Below are 13396 nucleotides of genomic sequence, written 5' to 3'. Positions count from 1 at the left end.
GATGATAACAAATAGCAAAACTTTTGTTAAAGTAACATTTGTCCCTGTATCAGGCACTGTGCTAAGTACTTGACACTCGTCATTTCCTGCAATTCTCACAAGAACCCTAGACAGACTGATGGTGCTGCTGCCCCATTTTGTAGGCGGGAAAACTGAGGCACAGAGGTTAAAAAATGTAGCCAGAGGAGCACATAGTCAGTGACTGCATCAGAGTTTATGCCTAGAGTTGACCCCCAAGCCTGTGCTCTGAACTAGAGTCCTTCTGCACACTTTTCACATCGAGGAGCACCATAAAGCATTCTGTGTACCAAAATAGTCACACGAGGTCATGTTGAGTTTTGACGAGGAGAAGACTCAAAGTGAGAGCCCAGCTCAGCAGGGACAGAGAACGTGGGTGTATCCCCCATGGCCTGCTGGGACCTCATCTAGGTCCATTTGTTTTTATAACCACAGGTACTGCACAGTCATTTAAAAACATGTGCTGGCCAGGGCGGAACATCTGATGGCAGCCACCAGCCCGGCGCTGGCAGCAGACAAGGAGGGAATGGATCGGGTGAATGTGGGTCAGCCCTTCCAGTGCAGAAGGGAAGGGAACATTAATTTTTAGTGGGAACGATGAGGAAAGCAGTTCTGAAATGTTTTTTACAGAAATAGAAACCAGTGAAATAGAAGCCGGCACTCTACTACTTTAGAAAAAGAAAGAGCCGAGCAACAGGCAGGCAAGCAATTGGCAGCTACTGCCGAGCTCAGAAACTTGTCATATTTCGTTTGTTCCCCTAAAGGGGTGCGTATGCAAACCGCCAAAGGAAGGTAAGTGATAACACACAGATCTGCAAGTCGGGGCCCTGGTCACAGCAGCCAACGCCGTTGTATCTCAGAACTGCCACACAACTGCGAGGTCACGGCTCGTGGTGCACACACAAACAGTTCCTCCTCCACTTGGTCCCCGCCGACAAAGACCAACCCAGCTGCAGGCAATCACCAGGCAAGCGGCCTCTAACCTGGCCTCCAGAACCCAGTAAGTAGAGATAATGCTGGATTTTACTGTAAAGCCCTCCTAATTCCCCAGGGAATGGTCCCACTGGGAGGATAATGCTTTATGAGAAGCAGAGCCTGTCTCTCCGGCCCCAGCATGTGTGCCCAGAGCTGGGGAGCCAGGCCTATATCCAGAGTAATTGCTGCATCTAATGGTGTACTGCACAGACTTCCTTACCAGCTGTACCTTTCTATTTGCCTGACCCTGTTATTACTGGCTCCTGCTTGATTTTAGGGACCTTAACCTGCCCATATGTGTCTGCAGTGCCTTGCTGATCAACTCGAGCTTAAAGACTTCTTAGAAAAGTGAGTTTGCCTTTCACATGTCTTTTTTTGCCTTTTTTCTTCCCAGGTTCCTCTCCCCCCTCCCCCTCCTTCCCTCCACCTGGTTGGAACAGAGGATTTTAGCTTTTCTTAGGATCACTTTACCAGCTGGCCAGTCATTACCTGAGAATATGTGGTGAGAGCCTGCTTCCAGGTCACAGATTGAGATCTATGGAAACTGCCCAGACTGTTCTGACATTCGGGGCAGCCTCTGGGTGAAGCTAGGTCCTTGCAGACTGCAAATGGCACTAATAAGTGGGCCATCCACCTAATCCTCCACATGCCAACATCCCACATAAAGGGCATGGAAGAGGAAGGGGAGTATGTGAGACCTGCCTCCACTCACTATCAAAGTTCTTGTTCATTTCTTTTAAGAAGAAGCAACACTTCTTTATGGTCATGAGGGTGGAAACCAAAGCCCAACTTATTTTAAGCACACTTCTCTGTATGGTTGGTTGTCCTTGCTGCCCAGCCTGTGCGCTCCAGTTCCAACCTGTGCTCTTAAACATAACTAGTTCTGATACCCTCATCTACCGCTAGAAGATGCTTACCACAAGTGGATTCAAGCACAAAATACAGCGTGAGCACGCACATGGTCTCTAGCTGGTTCCCGAGGCTGCCTGCACTCCTGCACAGCAACCTATCAGGAACAAGGATAGGGTTTTATGAAAAGGGTCACGATCTACCATGGAAACTGCCACATGACAGGGAAACTTCCTCTTAGGGGTTACTTCTACAGAAAGAATCAGGGATATGGTTTAAACATGATTTAGCTTAGAATCAAAAAGCCAGGTTTTATGTCCTTTTAGCTTCAAGCTTCTTGAAGATCTTTCTTGCACAATCACACCTTGTGGAACTTTGGTGAGGCTCATATCACATGAGGAAATGTGGGAGAGATTTGCTTTGTGAACTGGAAAACACCACAAATAAGAGAGGCCATTGTTGTCAGGCCTTTGTTCTGAGGCAGGAGAACCAAGGCCTAGAGAAGGAAAGTAAGAGTTAGAAATCACCCAGTCTCCGCTGCTGGGAGAATAACTCAGGCCCCTGTCGATCCTCCCCTGGTGTTTGTCCTGGAACGTGCTGCTGCTGTTAAGGGGTGGGAGCTCAGGCTGTGCTGCTCTCATTAGTGATGAAATGGCCAATTCCACAATCAGCTGTGATAGAACTCAGCCCAAATTATTTGCCTGGAGCCTGAATCTCACTGCTAGCCCTCCACTCATTGGACACAGAGAGCAGCACAAAGACCGTGGACCATGGGACCAGGCTGCTGCTTGGGTGTGCATTTATCTCTGCGTCCCCCTAACTTGGTAACTTTAAGCAAGTGACATGACCTATCTGTGCTCCGGTTTACTCAAACGTAAAACGGCAATAAAAACACTATCTACTTCATACAGTTGTGAGAATAAAATGAATAATAAACGTAAAGTACTTTGGATACTTTCTGATGTGTAGTAAGCTCAGTGTAGCTATTAGGCTTTTCTGATAAAATAATCTACTCTAAAAAATGGGGGTGCCTGGGTGGCTCAGTAAGTTAAGCGTCTGCCTTCTGCTCAGGTCATGATCTCAGGGTCCTGGGATGGAGTCCCGCATCAGGCTCCCTGCTCAGAGGGAGTCTGCTTCTGCTTCCCCTGCTTGTACTCTCAATCTCTCTCTGTGTCAGATAAATAAATTTTAAAAATCTAAAATTAAATAAGATAAAATAACATAGAAAATGAAATATGTGGGGGTGCCTGGGTGGCTCAGTTGGTTAAGCATCTAGCTCCTGATTTTGGCTCAGGCCATGATCTCAGGGTCATTAGATTGAGCCCTGTGTTGGGCTCCGTGCTCAGCATGGAATCTGCTTGAGATTCTCTCTCCCTCTGCCCCTCCCAACTCAAGTGCTTGCACACATGCTCTCTTTCTCTCTCTCTCAAAATAAGTACTAAAACTAAAAAAAAAAAAAAGGTGTTCTAAATTGTGGGAAGAAATGGAAAGAGATGGATAGTTTTTAGGCATAATGGAGAATGGAGTTTGATGTGGCTTCAGGAAATCCAGTCTCTCTCCCCCCAGTTCTAGTGTGTAGTGTTGGACGTGCCAAGATGGGTTAGATGATGGGGTCCAGTGGAACTAAAATGGTAAGCATGTGCACATGGACACCTGGGAATGCAGTGATGACTTCCCCTCCCCCCGGTGGAGCTCAAGACTAGATGAAGACAGCTGTGGCTAAATCCAGCCTCCTCCACCAACTGCTGGATGACTGTGGACCCCTGGCTTACCTCCCTGGGCCTCACTTCCTAAACTTTGCAGTGGGAGAACAATAGTCCCTGGCTCACGGGATTGTTGCTCAGAGCAGTGCACGTAGTCGATTCAGAACAGATTTCAGCTATTCTGGTTATTCTGCTACCATTCACCACTCCCCAACTTTGTGATTCAGAGTTTTGAGAAATTACATAAATTACTCTTTTGGGGTCAAAGTAGAAGAGTGAAAGAGCCAGATAACTGCAACCTGACATCGTATTTTCTATCAGAGACAAGGACAGGAAATGCCACATCATCGTAATCAAGCTGTTTGTTCGTGCAGTGTGACAATATCTGTAATCGTTGATTCATGTCAAGCTTTTTATGAATTACAGTGAGTTGTTCAAATTTCAAAACATCCCCATACATGAAAGGCCAATCCCCTTTAGACATTCCTTAAGTTTGCTTAGCAAACCAATCCAGGAGACACAGGGGAGACTCAGCTTTGTTTTTAACATCAGGTCTGGAGGATATGAGGTACCAAACCAATGTCTACGAATTCCAGTCTCTCTGAAGTGCCACTTTCAGTTTTGCTGTGGTTTGGCGCACCTTCGTCTTTGGAGACAATATATTTTTCAGAATTGCTCATCAGAATATTTGAGCAAACTCACAAATGGCAAGAACTAAAAATGCCAAGTGATTTCAATTTTTTTAAAATAGCTCTGTGGGGCTGGTGACCTTAGTCAGGTTGGCCATCAAGTTTTGGATCTGGCAAGAAAAGCCATAAAGTGAATCAACAGACAGTATGGAAAGGATGAGACAGCATGATTTTTTTTTTTCTTCTAGCTTCTCTAGCATCAGGGCTGCCCCTGCAGACAGGGTGCTTGGTTTCTGGCATGCTGCAAGGGTCCCTGGAGAATGCTGGAAAGCAGAATGGGCCGCCAGAGTCAAAAGGCTGGTATCAGTAAAGTTTGCACAAGATTTAATAGCACTGGAAAATACCCGCCCCATTCCATTTCTCCAGCCTGATAATCCAGGACAATTAAGGGAAAGAGCAGAGATTTTGGTGGCTTTTAGCATTTTTAAAGTTTCATCTGGGCAAACACAGAAATGTCTATCAATGTTACCCAGACCTTACCACTGTTTATTTTTGAGACTCTAAGATTAAACTCAAGACTGGCCTAGCACAGCAGATATTTTTGCCTTTGCCTGAGAGAAGACAAAAATGTGAGAAGAAAGAGGGTCTTTGGAGAGACTGGATTTCCTCGAGTATCCCCTGAAGGTTGTCATGCACCAGACAACAGTACCTGAACCCGGATACTCTAAACCGAGCTGTCTCCTTCACATTGACATGCTAATGTAAAGAGGGCAAATTTGCAAACGTTTTATGCCTTATTAAGATAATTATTCAAGCCCAGAAAATATGAGGGTTAAATGACTTAATTTTGCAAACACACTGCAATGAGAAAGAAGATTTTAGATATTACGCAGAAAAATGCAATAAAAAGTGCTGAGTTAGCCCATTCCATTCCATTGAATTGTTCGGCAATTATGGTCATCCCCAATGCCCCAGAAAATTAAAGTACATGATGAAATTCCAATCTAAGAGTGTCAACGGCTACGTTACTAAATAAACGACACATCCCATTTTGATACCATCTAAAAGTGTATTAAAAGAGGTTGTGCTGAACAGGGATTATAATTTTAACATCATTTGCTGTGCACTTGAACTTTAACTTGAAGCTAAATGTTGCAAAGTTAAATCAATTTTATTTGATCTCACGGGGGAATTTACACTCTTTCATTTGGGATGGATGGAACCCTTGGCACAGTCTAGAATTTATTAAGACTCCTGTCCCACAGGAACAGTTAACGCTTTGATCCTAGCACACTCCCTCCTCCTAGAAGAGTTATTTAAAAGTTACAGATTCTCCCCCCCCCCTTTTTTTAAAAACCCCAAGCCCAGCAGGCACAGACATACAATTCCCCTTTCTCTCTTTTTCTGTCTCTCCTTCCCTGAAGTTTCTAAAGCAGTTCCTTCAGCTCTAGTTTTCTTTTTCTAAATTTAAAAACGTGGCTTCTGGCTATAAAAGTCTTCCCCACCTTTAGCAGCCCCTGTCCCCTGGGGCTGTTATTGGCATGATGTGTAAATTAACCGGAGTCACTTAGAGCCCTCAGTTAGCTTTTAGTCAAACATTAGCAGCAATGTTTACTCTTGTGTAATCTTCAGTTGTTACTTAATTTAATGCCCGTCAGCATTTTTTTTTTTTTAAACATGTTCAGCAAATCCTTGGCACAGGCTGTTGGGTTTCTTTCCTCTTCCCCTCCCCCACCGTGACCCAAAAAAATCAAACTCAACTGAATCTGAGTAAAGGCTTTCTAATACTTTTAATTTGTTAATGCCACTTGCTCTCTTCTCAAGGAAATAAGAGTTTGCTTTCTGTGGCAACCCAACTCCATTCTACTCAGAAGCCCTTGCTTGCATCCCCCATCCCACCTAACATCAAAGAGGGCGGACTGTAAATTGTATAGTTTTTGTTTCTTGTTCCTCTGGCAGTTATTTGTGAGTGATGTAAGATGGGAAGCATCCTCAAACTCACATTTGGAAAAGGATGGTGTGGCCCCCTGAGAAAAGCCCATTGAAAACTAACTTTGAAGGTCTGCCCAGTGGTGAGCTAAAAGCTGAACATATCACATCATAATTCATACACAACTTTGTATCTTTTGAACCTTCTTCCTCAGCTGCCACCACCTCTAAAGTAAATAAATAGAGCCCTGGCCATACTACGGTGTTCTGGAGTGCTCTTTTCATAATGTGAAATCCATCTCTGCCCGGCAGGAGAACTTCTCTAAGACTATCATAAAGGCAGAAGGAAATACTGACTTCAAGTGGAACAGGGAGGCTCAGCTTCAAGAGCAAAGCACATTATTAAGGGGAAAAGAATATAGGGAAAAAATTATGAGACTACCTTCAAAAGATGCAAAAAGCAGCTCCCTCCTACGTTGCTCCTCTCCATTTCCATGCACTGTGTACAAGAGAAGGACTTCTTCGGTCCAGGGGCTTGGGTTAGCAGCATCAGGCTCTGTATTCTGGGTTTCAGGGCCGAGAAGATAAATGTCACCTGGAAAGCCTCCTGCTTGTTTGGGAGATGTGATCAAAAGAATGCATACACCTAAAAAGGAAAAAAGACCCTGAGTCAGCCAGTTCCCAACTCAATATCCCATCCTTTCCCCAAAACCTTGACTTTCAAGTTTCATTGTGTGTCGGCTATACCTCTGTTTCTCAGTGACTAGAAATCAGGATTCTCTTCCATACACCACAACGGAAAGTCCTACTGCTAAGAATCTGAAATGTGGAGAGAGATCCCTACTATGTCTCACAACCAGCCCTCTAAGAAGAACCTTGAGGATACATGGGACAGGAAGAAAAAAGAAAAATAGAGACACTGGTGACTAAGGCATTATCCAATGGCTGCAAACGAACAAATGCCAAAAGATGCACTTTTGCTCTCTAGATAAGAAGGGAATTCCTGGACTGAATCCATGTAGAGTTCATTACTGGATTTCTAGGAAAGCAGCACGGAGGGGCTGAATTATGTGCTATTAACTCAAGCTGCAGCTGTCCTGGGGTGAATGCATCTGTCTGAACTCATGTTACAAGTGCACCCTGGTGGCTCCTGGTTGGGAGCTGGTGTCCCTGTGGGGGATCTCCAAAGCAGCCTGGGACACACAAGCATCCCTGTCACCGACCACCAGCTTTCTGCTCTCCCTCGTGCCCACCTCTGGAACATCACCAACCAGGCTCCCAAATGCAGCTGTGGTGCTACACAATGATGAAACTTCTGTAATTCTCCTGAATCACCTGGAATGTGCCCACAGCACAGGGCTACACACCGCCAAGGGCTCTTAAGGCTTGAGAACTCATCCCCAGGTAACAGCTCCTCTTGGCAAGGACACTCGCCCCAGTCCCTTGGGTGTCCCAACAGGGACCGCTGCTATAGACTCGGCTCCTACCTCTGCTATGCCCACTGCTAAGTGACCCCACCATTGTCACACAAGGTCTTTCCTCCCATTTGCTTTTCAGCCCTTTTTTCAACTCCCTCTTCAATTTCTTTCTTGTGCATCCTCAACCCAACGTGTTCATTTAATAATGAATCGTTCAGTTCTCATGGAGGGGTGTGTGCCTTTAAAGCTCCTCAGAGGAGATCACTTGACAAATATTAAATGGAAATTTTTTAGACAAATGTTCCATTTAATTTGAGGTGTCAGCCATAATGATCAACAACAATAAATCCGTTTCTTTTCCGTTAGCTAATCGTGTGTGTGTATGTGTGTGTGTGTGTGTGTGTGTGGACAGGCACTATGCTGTGTGACACTCTCTTCCTCTCTTTCTGCAGCACCGGCTTGTGCACATTTGTTCACTGCACAGTGTCCAGCTTTCTAGGCCCCCCCCAGGTCTGCTGCTCTAGTCAATGAGAAATCAAACAAATTGGCTGAGTTAAGCCGTTTCCACCAGTTCATAAAGGGAAAGCTTTGGGCGCATTCCCAAAAGGCCAGGCATGTGAGTCAAGGCAGCAAAAGGAGGCTGACTTGCAAACCTCCCCCTACACTCAGGGTTTACTCTGTTTATTCTGTCAACCCTGTTTATTCTTTCAATTCTGGTTTCTTAGCAGAACAACTCATCACACTACACCCAGATTGTGGGGACACATAGAAAACATCCAGAAAGAACCATGGAGAGCACAATCCTGCTGATTCATTCACTAAGCCATTTGTTAGCAAGCTGGTTTGGGGTTTCTCTTTTCCACAATATTTCAACACTTACAGAATTAAAACTGCCAGCTGTTCTCATCTTTAAACAAAATATCCTGGATAATTGGGAATTTAAAATAAGTTTCATTATTAAAGTCTCTCTCAGAAACATGTCTGACCAAAGTAATCAGTTAATGAAATAACTTGGAAATCCAGACCATGCAAAAGAGACATGTGAAGTGTTAAGGACAGAGTCAATCAGCACTTGGTAAACATTCACCAATGCAGACCTGGTTTACTAAGGTTTAAAATGTATAGCCAAATGACACATAAGTTCTGAAATATCATGGCACTGAATGAGAATTTACAAAAGGCTATCAAAAAAAAAAAAAAACCCCAAAACAAACAAACAACGTGGTGTAGCAGGGAGGTTGTGGAATCAGACAGAACTGGACTCAAATTTGTTTCTGGGCCTGCAGTTCAACCTGGAACAAACGGCATGTTCTCACTAAGCCTCAGGGCTCTCATCTCTAAAGTGGGGATCGTAAGAGTCATCCCCCAACTCAGTGGGTTAGTGTGGGGATTAAAATTAGGAAATGCATGTAAAACATTTGACTCACCACAGTTTCTAGCTCACAGTAAGTACTTTATAAATGACTATGGACTCTGGGAAACAAACCGAGGGTTTAGAGGGGAGGGTAGTGGGGGAATTGGGATAGACTGGTGATGGGTATTAAGGAGGGCACATATTGCATGGTGCACTGGGTGTTATACGCAAACAATGAATCATGGAACACTACATCAAAAACTAAGGATGTACTGTATGGTGACTAACATAACATAATAAAAAAAAAAAAGAAAGAAAACTACTAAGCACTCCTGTCTTACAGACAATGTCTTTAAAAATCGGGAATTTAATTTTAAAACTTAGGAAACAATGAAGACATTTTGGGGGAAATATCTGATTTCCAAATCAAGTAATGGAACAATGTGCCAGGGACCGGGCTCCTACCCAGCTGATGCTCAATAAACATTTACGGATACTGAGCATGGTTTCTTCAGGTTTAAAATAAAATGTCTGAAAGGATAACAGAATCACTCAGGGTTATTCCTGAAATACTATGCTATCAAAATAAGAATCAAAACAGCACTACTGGGGCACCTGGGTGGCTCAGTAGGGTAAGCAGCTGGCTGCCTTTGGCTCAGGTATGACCCCGGGGTCCTGGGATAGAGCCCTTTGTAGGGCTCCTTGCTCAATAGGGAGCCTGCCTCTTCCTCTTCCTCTGCCCCTCCCCCATATTTTCTCTCTCTCAAATAAATAAATAATTAAAAAAAAAACTGGGGTACTAATTTTGCTTAAAGACTGAAATGGTCCTAGACAAGTATTGCATGTAAAGCAGAGGTTCATAAAATTCTAAAACCAAGATTAAGAAAGATTTGCCAGAAATAGGCATTAGCCTCATCGACTTCAGCAGAGAAATTTCTTCATCTGTCATCCCATTGACTAAACGGGGTAAAGTTGCAGTGCCAGGGAGGTATCCTTGTAGTCCCAGGGTGAGACCACCAACCTTTCCATTTAGCCAAATTTAGTTCCATTTAGAATGGAACACCGGCTGACTGAATAATTTAGAGTCCAATTCAAACAGTTGATCTCACAGAGGGGAGTTCCCACATATAGAGAAAACTGAGGAAGGCAATAGTTTAAAATTTTTCTTTTTATCAAAGAAGAGTTTGCAATGTGACAATGATTAACCTGTATGAGAGACTTTTAACAGAGTTTACTATAGTCTTGAAATACTGAAAAAACATAATTTGCTTTTCTAATCTTCCTTCCATTTTAGTCTAGAAATTACCATTTATCTTAGTATTCTCTCTCACATGGGGCAAAAGAAGAAGGAAAATTTACAGAATTCAATAACTTCCTGAATAATTCATGCTGCTCTCTCTCCTAGGTATCAGATATTAGAAAGGAAGGCAACTAAGATATCACTTCCACTCTTGAGAGTAAGTCCCTGATCTTTGGGGATACACTCTTAAAATGAGCCGCTTACTCTTCACTAAATGTCAAATAAGTTGATCTCTGGAATACTTAAAATTTCATGCTCTGTGGCTGTGTGGTGCAATAATACACACACACACACAGAGTCACTTGCACTTTGCCAATGCAGAGCAGAGCCATATAGTAAACCCTTTGCAAGAAAGGGAAAACATCTCCAAATTAGGGAGGTTTAGCTGCAGGTGGCTACGGAAATGCAGTTTATGGAAACTGAGCTTTTTATTTATGTTATTATCTTTGCTGAAACCTGTGAGCTTAGCCAGCCTTCCCACTTTGACTTTTGGGAAACACACCTCCCCAGCCTCCCGGCTCATGCTGCAGAGTTAAGTTGTGATGGACAGAAGCCTAATAGCTCTAAGTTCAGTCTAAGTGTCAACATGTAGATGTACCTTGTCCTTGTAATAGATTAAAATGCTCAGACACACTTACAGGCTCAATGTGTTATATTGTTGACCAGTTTTCTTAAAAGAAGGAGAAGGAGAAGGAGAAGGAGAAGGAGAAGGAGAAGGAGAAGGAGAAGGAGAAGGAGGGGAGGGGGAGGAGGAGAAAGGGGAAGAGGGGAAGGGAGAGGAGAAGGAGGAAGGGGAAGAGGAGGAGGAAGAGGAAGAAGAAAAAGAGGAAAGAAAAGAAAAAAAGGAAAGGAAAGGAAAGGAAAGGGAAGGGAAGGGAAGGAAAGGAAAGGAAAGAGAAAAGAAAAGAAAAGAAAAGAAAAGAAAAGAAAAGAAAAGAGAAAAGTCATTTTCTATCTTATTCTAGTATAGGGCTCATGCCTACTCTTCTGACACAATCAGGTTTCTCTAATAGCTTGGCAACAAAAACTTCACTAAAATGAAGGAATGTGGTAATTTACACTGGCTGTTCTGGCAGGAAAGAAATTCAAAGTGTAATTTTTTTTTAAGTTATAAATATGGCTCATATGTAAACATACCATGAGCCTGTGGCAAGGATTTATTTAATTCATTAATGTGAGAACAAGCAGAATGGTGAACCCAATGCAAAGAGCATTTGAGGGACTGAATATATAATGGAACTAGCGAACACATATCCAAATAAGACTGCTGGGGCACTGGGTGGCTTAGTTGGTTAAGCATCTGCCTTTGGCTCAGGTTGTGATCTCAAGATTGTGGGATCGAGCCCCAGGTCAGGCTCCCTGCTCAGTGGGAAGTCTGCTTCTACCTCTGCCTCTCGCCTGGCTGTGTGCACTCTCTCTCTCACTCATTCTCTCTCTCAAATAAAAAAATTAAATCTTCAAAAAAAAAAAACCAAATAAGATTGCTAGATAATATAGAACACTGCTTAATGTCACACACAGCAATAAAAGTGCAACCTTTAAGGTCATCTTTTCTACTAAATCAAAATCACTTGCATTGCATCACTACTGAACAAAATTCTACAATAAACATGTCACTTCATAGAGTTGGAGCTTTAATCAATAACAAATAGTTGGTCAAATAAGGTGCCTTCCCTCAGAGAATCAGTTAATTCTTGGGTGGGCCTGTTAGAAAATGTAGCAGTAAGACAATGAAAGAACGTACGGCTATCCTTTTGCCTATTTCAAGTTGATACTTTCTTAACATCAGTAAAGTACTTTTTGGGGAAAAGATGTCTCATATGGTAAGACAACTAAGGCCTTGGGAAAGATTGTTGTAGAAATATTAATAGAACAGCATTGCCACTCAAACTGTTGAATCCTAAGAAATATAGAGTTGGAGGTGAAAGCAACCCAAGTGTCCACTGAGGTATGAATGGAATAAAATATGGCATATACACACAATGAAATATTATTCAGCCTTTAACAGGAAGGAAATTTTGACACATGCTACCACATGGATGAACTTCGAGGACATTATGCTCATTGAAATAAGTCAGTCACAAAAGATAAATACTATATGATTCCGCTTGTATGAGTTATCTAGACGAGTCAAATTCATTGAAATAGAAAGGAGAATAGTGGTTATGAGGGGCTCGAAGAAGGGGGCATGGGGAGCTGTTGTGTAATGGGTATAGAGTTTTACTTTTGCAAGATGGAAAAGTTCTGGAGATAGATTATGGAACAATGTGAATGTACTTAACATTACAGAACTATAAATTTAGAAATGGTTAAGATGGTAAATTTTATGTTATGTGGTTTTTTTTTTTACCACAATAAAAAATAATTTTAAAAAAATTCCAGAGTTGGTATCGCCAAAAAAGATATGTGTCATAAGGCCAGGGAATGACTCTCACCAGAGAGAGACCAAACTGCGGAGCCTAGGGGACCATCTGAAGTGCTAGATTGTGACTTGACCTACAATATGACACAAACGAGATAACTGCAAAGAAGCCAACCTAGCTATGCTGGACTTGAGCCCACATCATGGAAACAAGGGAGTAGAGTTGGCTGCCTGAGCAGCCCATCCGTGCCTGGTAAATCCAGCAGGAGCTTGGGATCAGTTGTGCTCACCCTAGCCTAATGTAAAGAAGCCCCAGAGCTACAAAAGACTATCCAACCTTTTTTTCTTTTCTCTCTCTCTCTCTTTTTTAAGAATCTGTCCTTTATTTAAAACCTCACTCCCCCCCCACCTTTTATTAAAACTTATTCAAAACGGATCATAGATCTTAATGTAAAATACAAAACTATGAAACTTAGAAGACAACATACAAGAAAATCTGTGATTTTCAGTTCAGCAACGAGTTTTTGTGTTTTTTGTTTGTATTTTTTCACATTCCCTTTTTTTCAGCTTTAATGAGATGTAATATATAATTAAAATTTGTATATATCTGAGGTGTACAACTTGATGTTTTGATATACATAACACATTATGAAATAATCACCATAATCCAACTGGTTCCCATCCCACCTATTCACATTGTGACCATTTTCTGTGTGTGTGTGTGTGTGTGTGTGTGTGTGTGTATGTGTATGTGTGATGAGAACTCTTGAGTTGTGCCCTATTAGCAAATTTCAAGTAACAATACAGTATTATTAACTATAGTCCCCATGCTGTACATTAGCTCCCCAGAACTTACTAA

The 13396-nt window shown here is 42.6% G+C and overlaps 1 long non-coding RNA gene across 1 annotated transcript in view; it reads right to left on the bottom strand.

Moving 5' to 3' along the window:
* The window catches only part of LOC130543082 (uncharacterized), a 272900-nt gene that overhangs the window by 126595 nt on the left and 132909 nt on the right, over nucleotides 1-13396 (bottom strand). The window contains exon 2 of the long non-coding RNA XR_008958107.1: nucleotides 6546-6749. This is a non-coding gene — a long non-coding RNA (uncharacterized LOC130543082). The remainder of the gene's footprint in view (nucleotides 1-6545; nucleotides 6750-13396) is intronic.

Source organism: Ursus arctos, unplaced genomic scaffold (assembly GCF_023065955.2).
Source record: "Ursus arctos isolate Adak ecotype North America unplaced genomic scaffold, UrsArc2.0 scaffold_10, whole genome shotgun sequence".
NCBI lineage: Eukaryota > Metazoa > Chordata > Mammalia > Carnivora > Ursidae > Ursus > Ursus arctos.
The sequence above is the reverse complement of the archived record's forward strand: the minus strand, read 5'-3'. Positions and strand labels throughout refer to the sequence as shown.